The sequence below is a fragment of the Podarcis liolepis genome (genome assembly GCF_965112155.1).
Source record: "Podarcis liolepis genome assembly, chromosome: 16".
Lineage (NCBI taxonomy): Eukaryota > Metazoa > Chordata > Lepidosauria > Squamata > Lacertidae > Podarcis > Podarcis liolepis.
The window spans coordinates 19,237,468-19,252,913 of NC_139567.1; the positions used below are offsets into that span (position 1 = coordinate 19,237,468).

At 46.1% G+C, this 15,446-nt stretch overlaps 1 long non-coding RNA gene across 1 annotated transcript in view; it reads left to right on the plus strand.

The window, feature by feature from the left end:
* LOC310696120 overlaps positions 1 to 14,611 on the plus strand; it is a 493,645-nt gene extending 479,034 nt beyond the window's left edge. The window contains exon 2 of the long non-coding RNA XR_014520442.1: positions 14,218 to 14,611. This is a non-coding gene — a long non-coding RNA (uncharacterized lncRNA). The remainder of the gene's footprint in view (positions 1 to 14,217) is intronic.
* The last annotated feature ends 835 nt before the right edge of the window (positions 14,612 to 15,446 follow it).

Sequence of the window (15,446 nt, forward strand, 5' to 3'; positions counted from 1 at the left end):
CAGAGAGGGTGGCAATATCACACATAATTCCCCAACGCAAGCCGATATGTAACATTTATAATGTGATCAAACATGTGAAACTGTTATTGTGGATCAATCTGTCTTTTCACCTCCAGCAATCTGCTGGTGAAGGAAAGGGATGCAATAGCATTTGATGAATAATTCTTACTTTGTAAGATGCACAAATACTAGTTAAGTTCCTTTCCCTCCACCCACTCTCCTTTTTGTTAAGTTAATGCATGTAGCGACATTAAATCTATTGCACAAATAACCATACTTAATGGCCTGATTGCATGGACATTTCTGACTCTTCATAATTCTGCAAAAAGAAAAATACACCAAAGGTATTGATTAGACACTTAATTTTCCAGGGAGATAAGGATGGCACAGAACTGGCAGCAGGCAAAAGGATGGAGGCTGAAGACAAGGCAAGAGAAGATGCTCTTAATTGTTTCAGTAATGCCTTCGGCCTGCAGATGGTTTGCCATTCATCCTTCACCCTCTCTCCCTATGTTGGGCTACCTGGGTGGCTAGAATTTCAGAGAGGGTGCTCTTGTCATGAATCTTGACCTTTGTCTTCAGGCAGGGAATGGCTTTGGGAGGGTGTCTCCAAACCATAGCTGTCAACTTTTTCCTTTTCTTGAGAGGAATCCTATTCGGAGTAAGGGAATTTCCCTTAAAAAAAGGGAAACGTTGACAGCTATGCTCCAAACACACAGGGTTTGCTGGCCCAGGGCATTTGGCTGCCTGAAGTGGGGCCAAAATGGTGCTCCTGCAGCTAGGGTCAACCCCTTAAAAGAGGTCTAGCTGTACCATGGAGATACCACTGGGTATCTAGTACCAGCTTGCGAGGGTGATGGGGGCACTGACATCTCGCATGGCGTCACACACTGTCAAGATGCTGACATCGGCTCCTGGCTGGCTGCCAAGGATAGTATAAAGACAAGGGAAAGTTTCTTACAGTCCTTTATTATTTCAAACTTTACAGAGAGAGGCTATAAAACCCAGCCTCTTGGATAATGGCATTGTCCTGAGTGAATCTCCACCCCCTTCTCTCCCACGTCCTCATTTGTCATCATCATTACCACCTCTAAGGGTGCTGCTATGTGTCCTCTGTCTTTGAGCTCTTTGCTCTCCTACTCTTAAGGCTCGCCGTGTTCTGGGAGATGGAGGGTCTGGAATGCTTTCTAGTGACAACGTGTCAGCCAGCAGCTGTTCCAGCTCTGCCTGCTCCTCCTCTCCCATTATTTCCCCACTTTCCCCCTCATTTGCCTCTGAGCTGTGACCTTCCGCAAACCCCTGTTGTCAATCTATACTGTCTTCCTCTTCCTCCTCCCTGGAAGGGTCAGGATGGGGAGATGGTCTCCAGCATTCCTCCTCCTCTGCCCAGCCACTGACATACGTGCATGATACCAGGACATTGGGAGGAACTGGGGTGGGGGGAGCCAAACTTGGAGGCAGCACTGCTTCAATGGCTAGTAGCTCCTCCTCTTCCTGTCGCCACCACCTCTGGGGGGCTGCTTTGATGCTCCTTCTCCTCCTTGCAGGGGGGGGCAGCCACTCAAGCAATGCAGCACTCAGCTCTGCGCTCAGCTTCCTCCGCCCCAACTTTTTTAGACATTGGGGAGGCCCCCTCCCAAAAATATGGGGGGGGGAGGGCTTGGCCCCCATGAGTTGGTGCCCCTGCCCAGGAGGATCCCATGGCCAATGCCTATTAAATGGTGAGCAATTTATACAGGGCACACCTTATCTTTTAATATATCTGTAGCTCTCAATTTTTCTGGCACTTTGTAAGTGTTAATAATTACAAAACCCAGAAATGATTGAAACTGAAGAGGAGTGACGCTCTTTCATACTTTGGACCTGACTCACAGTACGTTTGCCAGAAAGCTTGGCCACCGCTCAATTAAGAGAGATTGATACTTGCCCAAGGCTACCCTGTGACCTTCCTAGTTGAGTAAGGAAGGAGTCGAGAAAATAAGAGCCTCACGTTCCCATTTAATGCTCACTCCAAAAGGGCAACACACAGAGTATTATGTATACTCAGCAAAAGCTTTCCCCTGTATTTACCAGTAGGAGCAGAACTGTAGCCCTGCAGTTGAATCAGGCCCATCTAGTGTAGTATCCTGTTCTCACAGTGGCAAACAGATGCCCCCATAGGGACCTGAGTTCAACAGGGCTCTTTTCACTTATGCTTCTGAGCATGCTGCCTCTCAGAGTATTTTTGTTTGTTTTTCTTTGGAGTACAGTCATACCTCGAGTTGAATGTGCTTTGGGTTGAGTGTGTTTGAGTTGCGCTCCGCGGCAACCTGGAAGTAACGGAGTGCATTACTTCCGGGTTTCGCTGCTTGTGCATGCGCAGATGCTCAAAATGACATCACGTGCATGCGCGGAAACGGCAAAACACGGCATGCGCAGATGTCTTACGTTCCGTTCAGGATGCGACCAGGGCTCCGGAATGGATCCTGTTCGCATCCCAAGGTACTACAGTATTACTATTTACTGTCTCCACCACTTACCCTTGGATAAAAAACCTTTGTTTTCCCAACTAGGGATGGGTGAATCTGACAGGTTTGTTTTTTCTCAGTTTCTCTTAAATTCAGTTTTCCATGTTTCCCCATTGGTTTGTGATATATATATTTTAAAGTTCTCATGGAAATCCACCAGCATTTCAGTATCAATTTCTCCTAATATACATGTTTGCATGCAATTTTGTCTAATATGCACTTTTTTTGCAAAGCAGTTTCACCTAAGTGAATGCATTTTGCATGCTATTTTTACTAGGAGATGCATGTTTGTGCAGACTTTGCTTGACTGGAGAACTGCATAGCAAAATTCAAAGAAGGGCAGACTTTAAAGGATGGCTGTGTTCTGGTGTGAATATTGTTTCAGAAAGGGCAAATTAGGTGGGTTCACCTTTAACTGTGAACTGAAGCTATGTACACACTCACATTTAATCTGCACCCAGTGTGCTCCCACTGCTGGTTTGGGAAGCGGTTCACAGTTCACAGAACATGGGGCCATTAGCCGCAACCCATACTTGCCTTGTATCTACGCTGCTGTTTCTTGTCCTGTGTTTTGAGGCATTTCCCTGCAAACCAGCATTGATCTGAATTGAGAAAAATAATGATGCACAGGTAGCTGTGTTTTAAGCCAGCAATGTGCACACAGTCTGAATCTAATTTCTCTCCCATTTCTAGTAAGCACTGTTATTTTCTACCACATCCCCACCTCCCACTGACCACACATATTTGTTTAAAAGTACCTTTGAATATTCTGTTGGGTTACAATAGAAATGTTGATAAGACAGGAAAATAAATAATTGGTGGCTAATCTGTTAATTATAGCAAGAACTGAAAATTGCTTCCTAGTGGAAAACTGTAACTATATATATTGAAGTGTTGTTAAGGCAAACATGGAATGCATAACTAAAGGTGACATTCATTCGATACGATTCAAGGCAGGGAAATAAGGAAGGATGCTTAAGTGAATTACTTAAGCACCTGTTTCTTTCTGGAGTGGTCAACACATACTAACGTAGGACATGCTCTTCTGCTGACACCTTTCAAGGTATCCTGTTGATATTTTGGAAATAAGGCAGCGTTACATAGGCATGGCGTATTGTCTGAGGCTGCCTCTACTATGCCCTGCATTGCTGATTCAACTTGCATTGTAAGGCTATCATCAGTAGTCAATACTGCTCTGTTTGCTTTAACGGCGATCATCTATTTGAAGGTGTTTGGATGCCGATTCCCACCCCCCACTCACAAGTCCTTCAAAGAATGGAGACAGCCCATAGCATTCGAATGCTGCAGTAAAAAGGCACAACGACAGCAACCTGTAATTAAAACCACAGTCAAAAAGTAGTCACATGCTGTACAGTGCTACAGTCGCCAGTTCTAATAAATTTAGAAAAGTCATTCCAGGAAAGGAATGCCTTGTGACATCTTCTGAAGGCTTGTTGAACAGGAATGGAGAAAGCTGTGGCTCTTGCTGGACTCCAGCTCCCATCATGCCTGACCATTGGCCATGCTGGCTGGGTCTGATAGGAGATGGTCCAGACCCAGGAGATGGGTCTGATAGGAGAGGGCCATATTTCCTCATCCCTGGTGACATATTCTCTCTCTTCTTATGTGCAGAGTTCACATGGTCCTGGACTGAAGTGACTACCCTACTAGTTATCCATCTAGCCTGACACACATCAAGATCCCAGACAAACAAACCTCTGAGCCTTTCAATCTGTTAACAGGAGAAACTGGGCATAGAGCCAGTGATTGTTCCTTTGTGGCTGTGTCCTTAACTGCCCCACATGAGGTCATGCTGCAACCCTGACATCACATACATGTGGTGAGGGGTGGGGTGGCTGGGCGTGGCTTGGGGAAAAACATCTGCATGGGCTAAATCAGAACCACTGTTGGGTCTAATCACATGGACTGGAGGGCTTTGAGGCAGGTTTGGTGATTTGGTCAAGGGATTCCATGGTTGTGGAGGGCTCTCATTCCAGATAGCCCCTGGCCAAATGCTAAGACCAGTACATCATGCTGCCCCCCTGCATTTTGTTTTGAATGACGTGTGGCACATTTGACTAGGGTGGCTTGCTAACCGCTACAAAACGTATCTGCAAAACAGTTTGAAGAAGCATCAAGACAGGCGAAAACGACAAAGGAACAGCTGCCCTATCGACTCTGGGAGCCTGTGCATCTGTCAAGGCACGAGAGTCCTTTAATGTTACTTAATGGAGTTTCATATTCTCAGAAAAAGAGAAGCCAAGAGGGGGAGAGGAAGTGGAGAGAACCCCCCCCCCACCGCATCTCTTAACAACCACCAGTTTCATTGACAACAAAAGATTGCGATCCATCCATTGTCCAAAAATAACTTTTTAAAAAATAGAGGGCACATTAACTCTGAAGGCAGCGAGTTCTTATCTTCCACGAATTAGTATTTATTGAGGTTTTAATAAACATTCATCTTGTGCACTGTGAAAGGATTTGCTCACAGGTGGCAAGGAAGAGAGAGAGAGAGCTTATCTCAAAGCAAAAGTCCCCCTTATCATTCGGCACTCATCCTTGAGAGATTTGCAGCTCAGGCAGCCAAGGGAGAACTTCTACGCTATCGGCTTCCATTTTACCGGATGGGTTTCTCCAGCCTCCAATTGAACGTTGCTTTGTGGTGTGGATACAGTGGGGCAAAGGGGCATCTGGAAAGAGAGTCAGTCCTGCAAGAAGCCTGGGAAGGGAACTCTTCCTGTGGCGGCAGCAGCAGCAGCAGCAGCAGGAGACGGAAGAGATCGGCTTGCATACAGAGAAACTCAGTTGCTAAGCAAACTGAGTGATCCTTGTGTTGCTTACTTGAATGAGGAGCTGTGACCTGGAAACAAGACTCTTCAGTTGCATCTTCAAGGATGATTGCATGATTTTGTGGCAACTTATTTGTTCTGTGGAGTGTTATGTTGCAACGCTCACCCTGACCCTTGCAATAAGACTGCATCCGCCACGATACTGGCATTGCCACGGCTTATACTTTGCATGGTTCGTGCCGACAGATGGCAAATGTTTCTTCCAACAAAGCTGACGGCAAGAATTAAGGCTTCTTCACACATGATCTTTTCAAAGGCTTCATTCCCACAAACAGCAGAGGAGGCAGTCAGCCTGTGTTTTGACTGCACCACTTCAGTTTGCATGGGGTAGGCGGAGAGAGACTCACACGACTGAACGTTCCTCTGTACAGATACCTCGCAGACAGAAATTTCGTATTCTATTAGGGAGAATGCAAAATTATAACACTACTCCATAAAGCACTGCTTTTCTCTGTGCAGGTATATGGAAGAGCATTAAGACATGCAATCCTATCCCTCCTTTGAAGTGGGAAAGTTGGGACACAGGTTTGTAGCTTCATCTGCTGTTTGTGAGGGGCAAATTTAAAGTGGTACCTTAGGTTACAGACGCTTCAGGTTACAGACTCTGCTAACCCAGAAATAGTTCCTCGGGTTAAGAACTTTTCTTCAGTATGAAAACAAAAATCAAGCGGGGGCAACGGGAGGCCCCATTAGCTAAAGTGGTACCTCAGGTTAAGAACAGTTTCAGGTTAAGAGTGGACCTCCGGAACGAATTAAGTTCTTAACCCGAGGTACCACTGTAAAAGATTCTCAACTTTTAAAACCCTGTAGGGGTTACACATACATCTTCTACTCTGTGAGTGGGAAACACAGACACAGGGGGTAGATTCTGAGTAGCCAGTCTTAGCAAGACACTTAATGCAGATGGAATCCAGAGAAAAAAAAGTCCTGATAACACTTTACTGAACAAAATGAACAAAAAATTGTATAATTTGCGAAGAAAGGAACAGAGAGGTTTTCTCACTCTTGGTCAAGGCCTGGTATATAGCAGGGGTACATTAAACCAAATGTACAGAGGAAAACTCCCTCAGAACAACACAGCCAATCAGGCCAAGTGACACCTCACCAAAGATCACACCACTTTGCCTGGTTGCTAAGATACACCTCCCATCCCCTCTCCTCCTGGTAGCTGATTAACATTGAGAACTAGGGATGGAGGTGAAATTCTATTCAGTATGCATTGAAAGCCAAATCTATCAAATTTTCACGTTCCAAATCCGTATGGAAACTGAAACACAGCTATCCTTCAAAATTCCCACTTGTCTGAATTTTGCAATGCAGCTATCCAACCAAGCAATGTTGACAGAAATGCATATATTAGGGGAAAGTGAGCGTAAAAATGAAGATATTCATGAAGAGAACGTACAAAAATGCATCATATTAGGCAAAACTGCTTGCAGAAATGTGTACATGATTCAATACTGCATGTAAAATTCTGTTTGTTAGGAGACATCTGTCCTAAAATGCTGATGGATTTCCATGAGGTGTGTTTTTTAAAACAACAAAAAAACAACCACCACAAATTGCTGCAAACTGGAGAACTCAGAAGTGGAGAGGATCAAAATTGACATATCCTTCCATTCCTATTGAGAATAGAATTAACCCTTAAGTTATACACTGAATGAGCGAGAAGGTGGCCAGAAGGGAAAAGCTTAAGAAGTGCATTCAGCTCAGTTTGTCTGCTGTCTGCTGAGACTTGTAGCCTCCCCTATATGGCCATCATTTTTATTTTAAAAAACTGTGGGAGACTGTGAGTGAGACATGCATTTGACCTACAACATACCTGCCATTTCATTTCTTTTTTATGCATATATACCTCAAATTGTAAATTTAATTAAACGTGTGGATCATACAATAGGTATAACTCTTCAGAGAGCTGCAATTGGATATGGCTTCTTGCAGAGGGCAAACATTTGGGATGGATGCTATGAAATATATGAAACGGACTTTGGCAGCATCTGCTAACCTGAGGAGTCAACTCCCATTGGGCTGACTGGAGATGGTGGGCATTGCCACCCAAAACATATTGAAGAAGATGAAGAAGAGCTTGGATTTAATATCCCGCTTTCTCACTACCCAAAGGAGTCTCAAAGCGGCTAACATTCTCCTTTCCCTTCCTCCCCCACAACAAACACTCTGTGAGGTGAGTGAGGCTGAGAGACTTCAGAGAAGTGTGACTAGCCCAAGGTCACCCAGCAGCTGCATGTGGAGGAGCGGGGAAGCGAACCTGGTTCCCCAGATTACGAGTCTACCACTCTTAACCACTACACCACACTGGAGGCCAAAGGCAGGGCTGCGGTGTACAGTGCACACCCCAAGAAAAGCACCCCCAACCACAGAGATATATGGCACTGAAATGGCTCATGTTAAAAAGTTTGTTGAGGATCTAACTAACAATTACTATGATGGCGAAATGTAGCCTCCATGTTCAGAGACGGCATTTCTCTGAAGGCCAAATGCTATGGACAAACAACCGTGGAAGGCAGTTGCCTCCGTGCCTTCCTTGTCACTTGGCTACTAGTGAATGTTGGGGGAAAGGAGTTTGGGTTTAGCGTCTGATCTCATCCTGTTCCAGCTGGCACATTTCTAAATTTAAGGAACAAACGCACCTCCACAAAGTGATGTTTGTCTGCACAATTCAATCCTGGCTTTTGTTTCCAGCTGTCCCTTTCCGTTGCCAGGGTGTGCTGGCTTGTTTGTCCCAAAATGCCAAATGCTCTTTTTCCTCCCCCTCCCCCCACCCGTGGGCAGCGTCCTATGATGTCACAAGTGAGCCAAAGACCAGGTTCCTTTCATGAGACTCTCCCCACCCCCGCTTGACATAGCCGAATGTGCAGAATGCAATAAATGAAATATCTCTGGCTTTTTTGCTAAATATTCTGATTTATTATTTTTTTTTGTACCAGCTCTTATGCTCATAGGGCTGGTGTTGCTAAGCAACATCATGTATGAAGGCAGAATGCCATCCCTGTTCCGTGTTTCTAGTTCAGCTAGAGATGGGCAGGCAAACCTCGGGTGCTTTTGTCCGCAGATGTCTCAAGGTGCGTTCTTTTGCAGGGTTTGTTCATATTCAAGTCTGTAAGAGGAAAAGTATAATGGGTGGGGCAATGCAGGCCACTGGACAAAACTTCGGCAGCCTCTGAATGTAGTTCATCAGCCAGGTTTGGAAAATGTAAGCTCAGATGTAGGGGCTGCAGTAAAATGTTGCAGTGTGCCTCTGTTCAGGGCTCCAGGCAGCCGGCTAGCCACGCCTTCTTCTGTGTTTCTCCACTTTTATTCTCTCTCCCAATAGGTATAGGGGGAGAAATTCAATTCAGTTTGCATTTAAAGGTGGACAGACTTACTTCACCCTTTCCAAAAAAATGCTTGAACCAAAACACAGCTACCCTTCTCCAAATTTTAGCAATGCAGTTGTCCAGCCAGGTGTCATGTACTACATATACTGTAATGGTTCTAAGGGGTTGCTCGTGTGTAAGCAGGTGCCTATCTCCCTGGCTGGGCACAAACACCTGGCTGGGCTGCCAAAGTGAACCTCCTCTGTCCGGACAGCCACTCACTCGTGGCTGACTCAGTCGCTGGCAGAATCTGTGAGTGGGCGTTTCTTAAACTTCTTCCAGCAAAGAAGCTCTTTGACACCTAGTCTGCACCTATCCTCTCTGCGCGAAAGCCTTCTGCACAGGGAGGGCGTGGGCAACGGAGGACCCCTACTCTCCCCGCTGGTCCCAGGCAAGGAGTCATGGGACTGCCTCGCCACTTCCCCCACCTGCCCCCCTTCTCCACTGGTGCTACGCTGATTCTCTTCCCCAGAAGATGGGCTGCTCCTCCCGATCCCTGGACGCTCTCTTGAATCCCTCTGGCTTTTGCGCTCCCCCTCCAGTACTGATGGCAGTTCCCTGACATATACTGGGCTAAAGTGTACATAAAATTGCACAAAAGTGAAAATAACAACCATGAATGCATTATATCAGGGGTCAGCAAACTTTTCTAGCCAGGGGCCGGTCCACTGTCCCTCAGACCTTGTGTGGGGCCAGACTATATTTTTTTTAAAAAATGAACGAATTCCTATGCCCCACAAATAACCCCGAGATGCATTTTAAATAAAAGCACACATTCTACTCATGTAAAAACACCAGGCAGGCCCCACAAATAACCCAGAGATGCATTTTAAATAAAAGAACACATTCTATTCATGTAAAAACACGCTGATTCCCGGACCGTCTGTGGGCCGGATTTAGAAAGTGATTGGGCCAGATGTGGCCCCTGGGCCTTAGTTTGCCTATCCATGTATTAGGCAAAACGTTCTTGCAGAAGTGTGTGTCTTAGGCAGTATTGTACACAAACATTTGTATATTAGAAAAAAAGTGCACCAAAGTGCATATGAATTTTCATGAGGATTTTTTTTGGGGGGGAATTCTATAGTAATAATAATTTTATTATTTGCACCCTGCCCATCTGTCTGGGTTGCCCCAGCCACTCTGGACAGCTTATATAAAAACCTAACACATTCAAAGGCATCCCTATACAGGGCTGCCTTCATACGTCTTCTGAAGATTATATAGTTACTCATCTCTTTGACATCAGATGGGAAGGCGTTCCACCGTGTGGGTGCCACCAATAATGTGGAAATGTGGAGAACTGAATTTAAGATTGGGAAAATGAAAAAGTGAAATAGATAGACTCTTCTGTCCCTTCTTCCCACCCACTCAATTTTCTGTTTTCTCACAGGGCAGTCAGTCAGAATTCCATGCTCACTGAGCAGCTCACACCTCATTCAGCTGTTGTGTGGTGGGTTCCATCTTCTTTTGTCTTGTTCTAAAATGTTTTTTTGGTGCATCTGCAAACATTGAGGTCTGCCTGAACCTACTGCTCCCTCCCTTTGTGTGAATGGTGCTGTTTTAACTATATCAGAATTGGCACTCAGAAAATAAGCTCACAATTCACCAATAATACATAGGGCAAGAAGTGTCCTGCTGGATGAGGCCAGAGTTGCATTTAGTCCAACAGAGGCCAGCCAATTGCTTGCTGAAGCCCACAAAGCTAGGCTTGCATGCACAACTTCCTCCTAACTGGGTCCAATAGAGCTTAGGTGGGAAAATGTTTTTAAAAAGCAAATATTTAAGGCGAATAATTTTCTTTAGTAGGAACCATAATTATACAAAACGATACAGTAATTGTCCACAGAGACCCTAAATGCAGAGGCAATTTTGTTTAACACATAAACAATGAAATCGTCCCTCTGAGTCCAAAGAGAAGATTAGGCCATTTTTGCCAGTGAGCTTTGCAGTCAGCTGGTCCTAAGGTTCTTCTAATCCACCAATATGCTGGACACTTCTTTGCAAACAGCTTTAGCCCCAAAGCAACAGAATGACCACAGCATTTGGCAAACTTAGCAGCTTGAAGGACATAACCATGCAATCGCAACTGAAATATAACAAATAATAAACCAGAAATATTGTTCCTCTCCCCCGTAGAACAAGCTTCAACTTGTTATTTCTAGCCAGTGGACTTGCTGGCTGAGTGGGGATTTGAAACCAGCTGAAGTTCAACATTCTAGTGACCACCAGATGATGTTGGATTCTTTAGAGCAGGGGTCTGCAACCCGCGGCTCCGGAGCCGCATGTGGCTCTTTTACACCTTTGCCGCGGCTCCGGGGCGGATACTAGTGAGGGGAGGAGGCGCATTGTGCGCCCCGACACTCCCCATTGTGGTGGGCACTGTACTGGCTGTGACGTCACATGGGGGCGTTGCGTGCGTTAGTCACGCACCGTCCCAACGTCACCTTCCCACCCGCTGTCAGATCGCGGCTCCGGAGATATATTTGTTTTAAATGTCGCAATGGTTTTGCGGCTCCCAGTTTTTCCCCCTCAGAAACGGGTCCAAGTGGCTCTTTTTGTCTTAAAGGCTGCAGACCCCTGCTTTAGAGAGATCCTTCCCTTCCTTTCCCCATATCCTTCATAGACTGCATGCTAAGCATCCCAGAGGCCACAGAGAGGCCACAGTGGTAAGTGACAACATTTTATTTGGGTTGTTTATTATCAAAGACTCGCCCTCGGCCACCCTTGTTAATGGACTGGCTTCTTATTTCTTTTTCATGACAGATCAATTAAAGAACGATATATTTGGCTTTTTTATAGGCTGCTCAATAATAAACTTACACCCACACACCCACACACCACGTGTTTATCATGCCTCTTTTTTAAGGAACTGAAGGCAGCATGCCTAGTCTTCCCCTCTCTCACTTTATTCTTACAACAACCCTGTGAGGTTGGTTTGGCTTAAAGGTCGTAAGTGGCCCAAATTCACCCAGAGAGTATCATGGCTGGGGTTGGATGGGGGAAGGTTGATCCCTCAAGTCCTTATATGGCCCATAGACAAGGGAGCTCCCCTGCCCCACTCTCCTGGCCCTGACTGCAGTATCTGTGTGAACCTTTCTGTTGTGTCTTTAACAACAAGCAGAAATCCATCAGGTTTGCAACATTACATGTCTGCACCAGGAAAGATATCAACTCCTCCCTTTGCTGGTCTTTCAGTTGACAGCACTAAACCCAACCTGTGATGGGTTCATAACCACAATCTAAAGTTGTAGGAAAGTAGGGTAGCAATAATTGGAAGCTGCCTCAGGAAACATAGGGTACTGCCCTATATCTTGGTCCATCCAGCTCAGTGTTGTCTACACCCTTGCTTCCCAACTTGGGCTACAGTGTGGTGTAGTGGTTAAGAGTGGTAGACTCGTAATCTAGGGAACCGGGTTCGCGTCTCTGCTCCTCCACATGCAGCTGCTGGGTGACCTTGGGTCAGTCACACTTCTTTGAAGTCTCTCAGCCCCACTCAGCTCAGAGAGTGTTTGTTGTGGGGGAGGAAGGGAAAGGAGACTCCTTCGGGTAGTGATAAAGCGGGATATCAGATCCAAACTCTTCTTCTTCTTCTTCTTCTTCACCATCCCTGACTACTGGTCCTGCTAGCTAAGGATGAAGGGAGTTGTAGTCCCAAAACAGCTGGAGACCCAAGTTTGGGAAACACTGGTCTACACTGACTGGCAATGCCTCTCCAGATTGTCGTACAGGGGTCTTTCTCAGCCCTACCTGAAGATGCTGGGTTGAACTTGGGACCTTTGCCATGGAAAGTGGAAGCTCAGTGACTGAGCTACTGCCCTTCCCTGAGGCCACTTCATCAGTCTATCCAGCTGTATTGTCTTACAGTGCAGGGGTTGTCCCTGGGGCTGCAAGGAAAGCTGACTTTCCCTCTGAGATTACAGCCCTTTCCCTTAATCATAACTCAAGAGACCCTTTCACACTGGTGGTTGCTGTCCTGGAGCCAGGAGATGCCATCATTGGGCTGGGCGGTAAAACAAGATGTTTGAAATCAGGCAAAATATTTGAGTACATGCAGCAGGAGGGAAGCCAAAATGCTGAGAACCACCAAGTCTAAGATTAAACAGAAGTAATAAGAGGAGTAAACCCTCGTCTGGCTCTAACCCTCAGTTTCTAATCATCTCTTGGGCCAGCGCCATGCATGGCATTATAACAGCTAATCCCTTTTTTGCACTCTGAGATTGTGGGGGAGATTACATCTCGTTTGCCTGAAGAAAGACACATGGCAGCCTGCTGTTAGTGGGTCCCTTGCAAGAGCATTTCTGCAAGCTGAGCAGCACCACAGACCCCACTTGCGGGGTGCAGCTGACTTTGAACTGTGTCCCGACTATTGCTTACTCTCTCTAGTTAATCTGCCTGGGGCTTTTTTTTGGTCCTCTCCACCAGAGGATTTTTTTAACCCTTCACAGGCAGAAGCTGATCATCAGCCAACAGAGTTCTGCAGTGACAGTAGCAGAGTTCAGGACACACAGAAGCTTTGCGTTCCACTTTTATTTATTATTGCATTTATATTCCAACTTCTTTCAGTTCCCACCTACCCATTTTATAATCACCAAGGCTGCAGGTTCAATCCCCATAAAGGACAGCTGCGCATCCCTACATTGTGGGGGGCTGGACTAGTTCGGTGTTTCCCAAAGTGGGCACTGTATCAACACTAAGCTCACCTTGCGTCCTGGGGAAAAGTTGCCTGCATGACACTGGTCTTGGAGTGCAACACGTATTGTATAATTCACTTGCTGTGACCGAAAGGCCATGCCACCTTGAAAGACTAGGTAGCACAATGTGCTAGAGATGCTGGCAGGTAGATCAACTGCCTTGTTCCTCACACTGCAACAGCAGCTTCTTAGAAGAAGGAGATGCTGACCTGTTGTCCACAGCACATTGATGCTACTAGTGTGGGTGGCCAGAAGGAGGCGATTCAATTCATAGACTCAGTGGCTGTCATGTGAGTCCAATGAGGTCTCAACTGACCCCACAGAGAGAGCCCCGAGTTCTGCTCCAAGGAAACCCCAGCCCTGTGCAGAGCTTAGTTCTACAACCTTGTGCCAGATCTATGGAACGGATATTGTGCCTTCCTAGTTCAGTGTTCTTCCCGAGGGAGCTTTAGGCTTGGATTTCCCAAATAGCTGCCTCCCCCGAGGGTGGCATTAAATTAAGGTGAAATTCAAAATACAACATGCACTGTGGCAGGGATCGGGAAACTGTGGCCTGTGGATTAGATGCAGATCTCCAAGTTTTCCCATTGTTAACGGAAAAATCCGAGGGCTCCCTTGGACAAAAACAAAGACACCAACCAGGATAACTTGGAGCAAAACAGCAGCCTGTAGGCTTGGCCTTTATTGAACTGTTGCAACAGGGTGCTCCCTTCACTTGCAGGAGAGAGGAAAGACACAGAAAAATGGTGTGCAAGGCCTTATAAAAACTTTTGAAATTCCCACCCTGTAGATCCAGACCACCCCCAGAAACATCATACATACATCACAGAAAGGAGGGGTTGAGGGAGGAGTTGTGGTGGTAACCTGAGTGTCCTGTCACCTGGCTGGTTCCCTTCTCCCCCTCCCCATGAGTCATTTTCAGAAGACAAAAGGTAGTCGCAGTTTCCTGCCCCCTGAGGGGGAATCCAATCACTGTTCTTTTGTTATAGTCTGTGTTGAATCCACTCGTGTATGCAGTCCGTTGTGTTATTGATAGTCTTCTGTCTGAGACCATCAGGGTTGGCATAGCAACTGGGCAGGGCTCCTGTGTATGTACTGGTATGCTCAAGGATTATGGCTGCCCTGTATCAAACCTTCCCCATTTTGTAGTCCTTCCTTCATGGAGTAAAATAAAAGTGGAACAGTGCAAATCCGATGTATGGTTGATTTTCTATGAATTTATAACAGAAGTGTAGTGAATGTAGTGTGTGAGTGTGTGTGAAGTTTGTACAAACTGAATGATTGGGGGGGGGGGTTTCCTGCTACACCAACTGGACTTTGGGGCCTCTCCTCCTCAGTTCTCTCATCTCTTTTCCAATTCCTGCCTTATCTGTTTCCTTAGTGCGCATAGACACACAAGCCCTCCAGCAAATTTCAGACCAGGGGGGACTGGTCCAAATCTGAACCTTTTCATGGGTGTGGGTAGGTGTTTAACTATGGCCACCCACTGCAGTCCCATTCCAGACTGGGGCTTCTACATGTACAATAAAAAAATGGATCCTTTTTCAGCGGTGCAATTTTCAGGTGCAGAGGCCCCAATCCAGTTCAGGTGAAGGCACAGTTTGGGGAGGGGAGTGTTAAAAGTTTTTTTAAATAAAAACAAACAAACAAAGAAACAAGCCACCCTGACTTTTTACTCCAGAGTCCTGATCTGGATTAGTCCCCCCAGTGAGTGAAACCTGTGAAGCATTTGGGCTGTGCTGCTTCACTGATTTACAGCTGAGCTCCAAAGATGAGATTTATCCTCCTTTTGCCTAGTCTGCTGGCAAGGGAGAGCACGATGCATGCAACCTATCCAGATGCACATCTAGGATGTTACCGTCACCATCTTTTGCAAAAATAGTAAGAAAAAATACTCACTGGACTTGCAGCACAAGGGAGAAGATGCATCCCCATCCAGCAGGGATGCTGTGGCACTGAAGCTTTTTTGAGTCAGACGCAGTGGTCCATCTAGCTCAGTAATGTCTACACCTGTGTTTCCCCAAC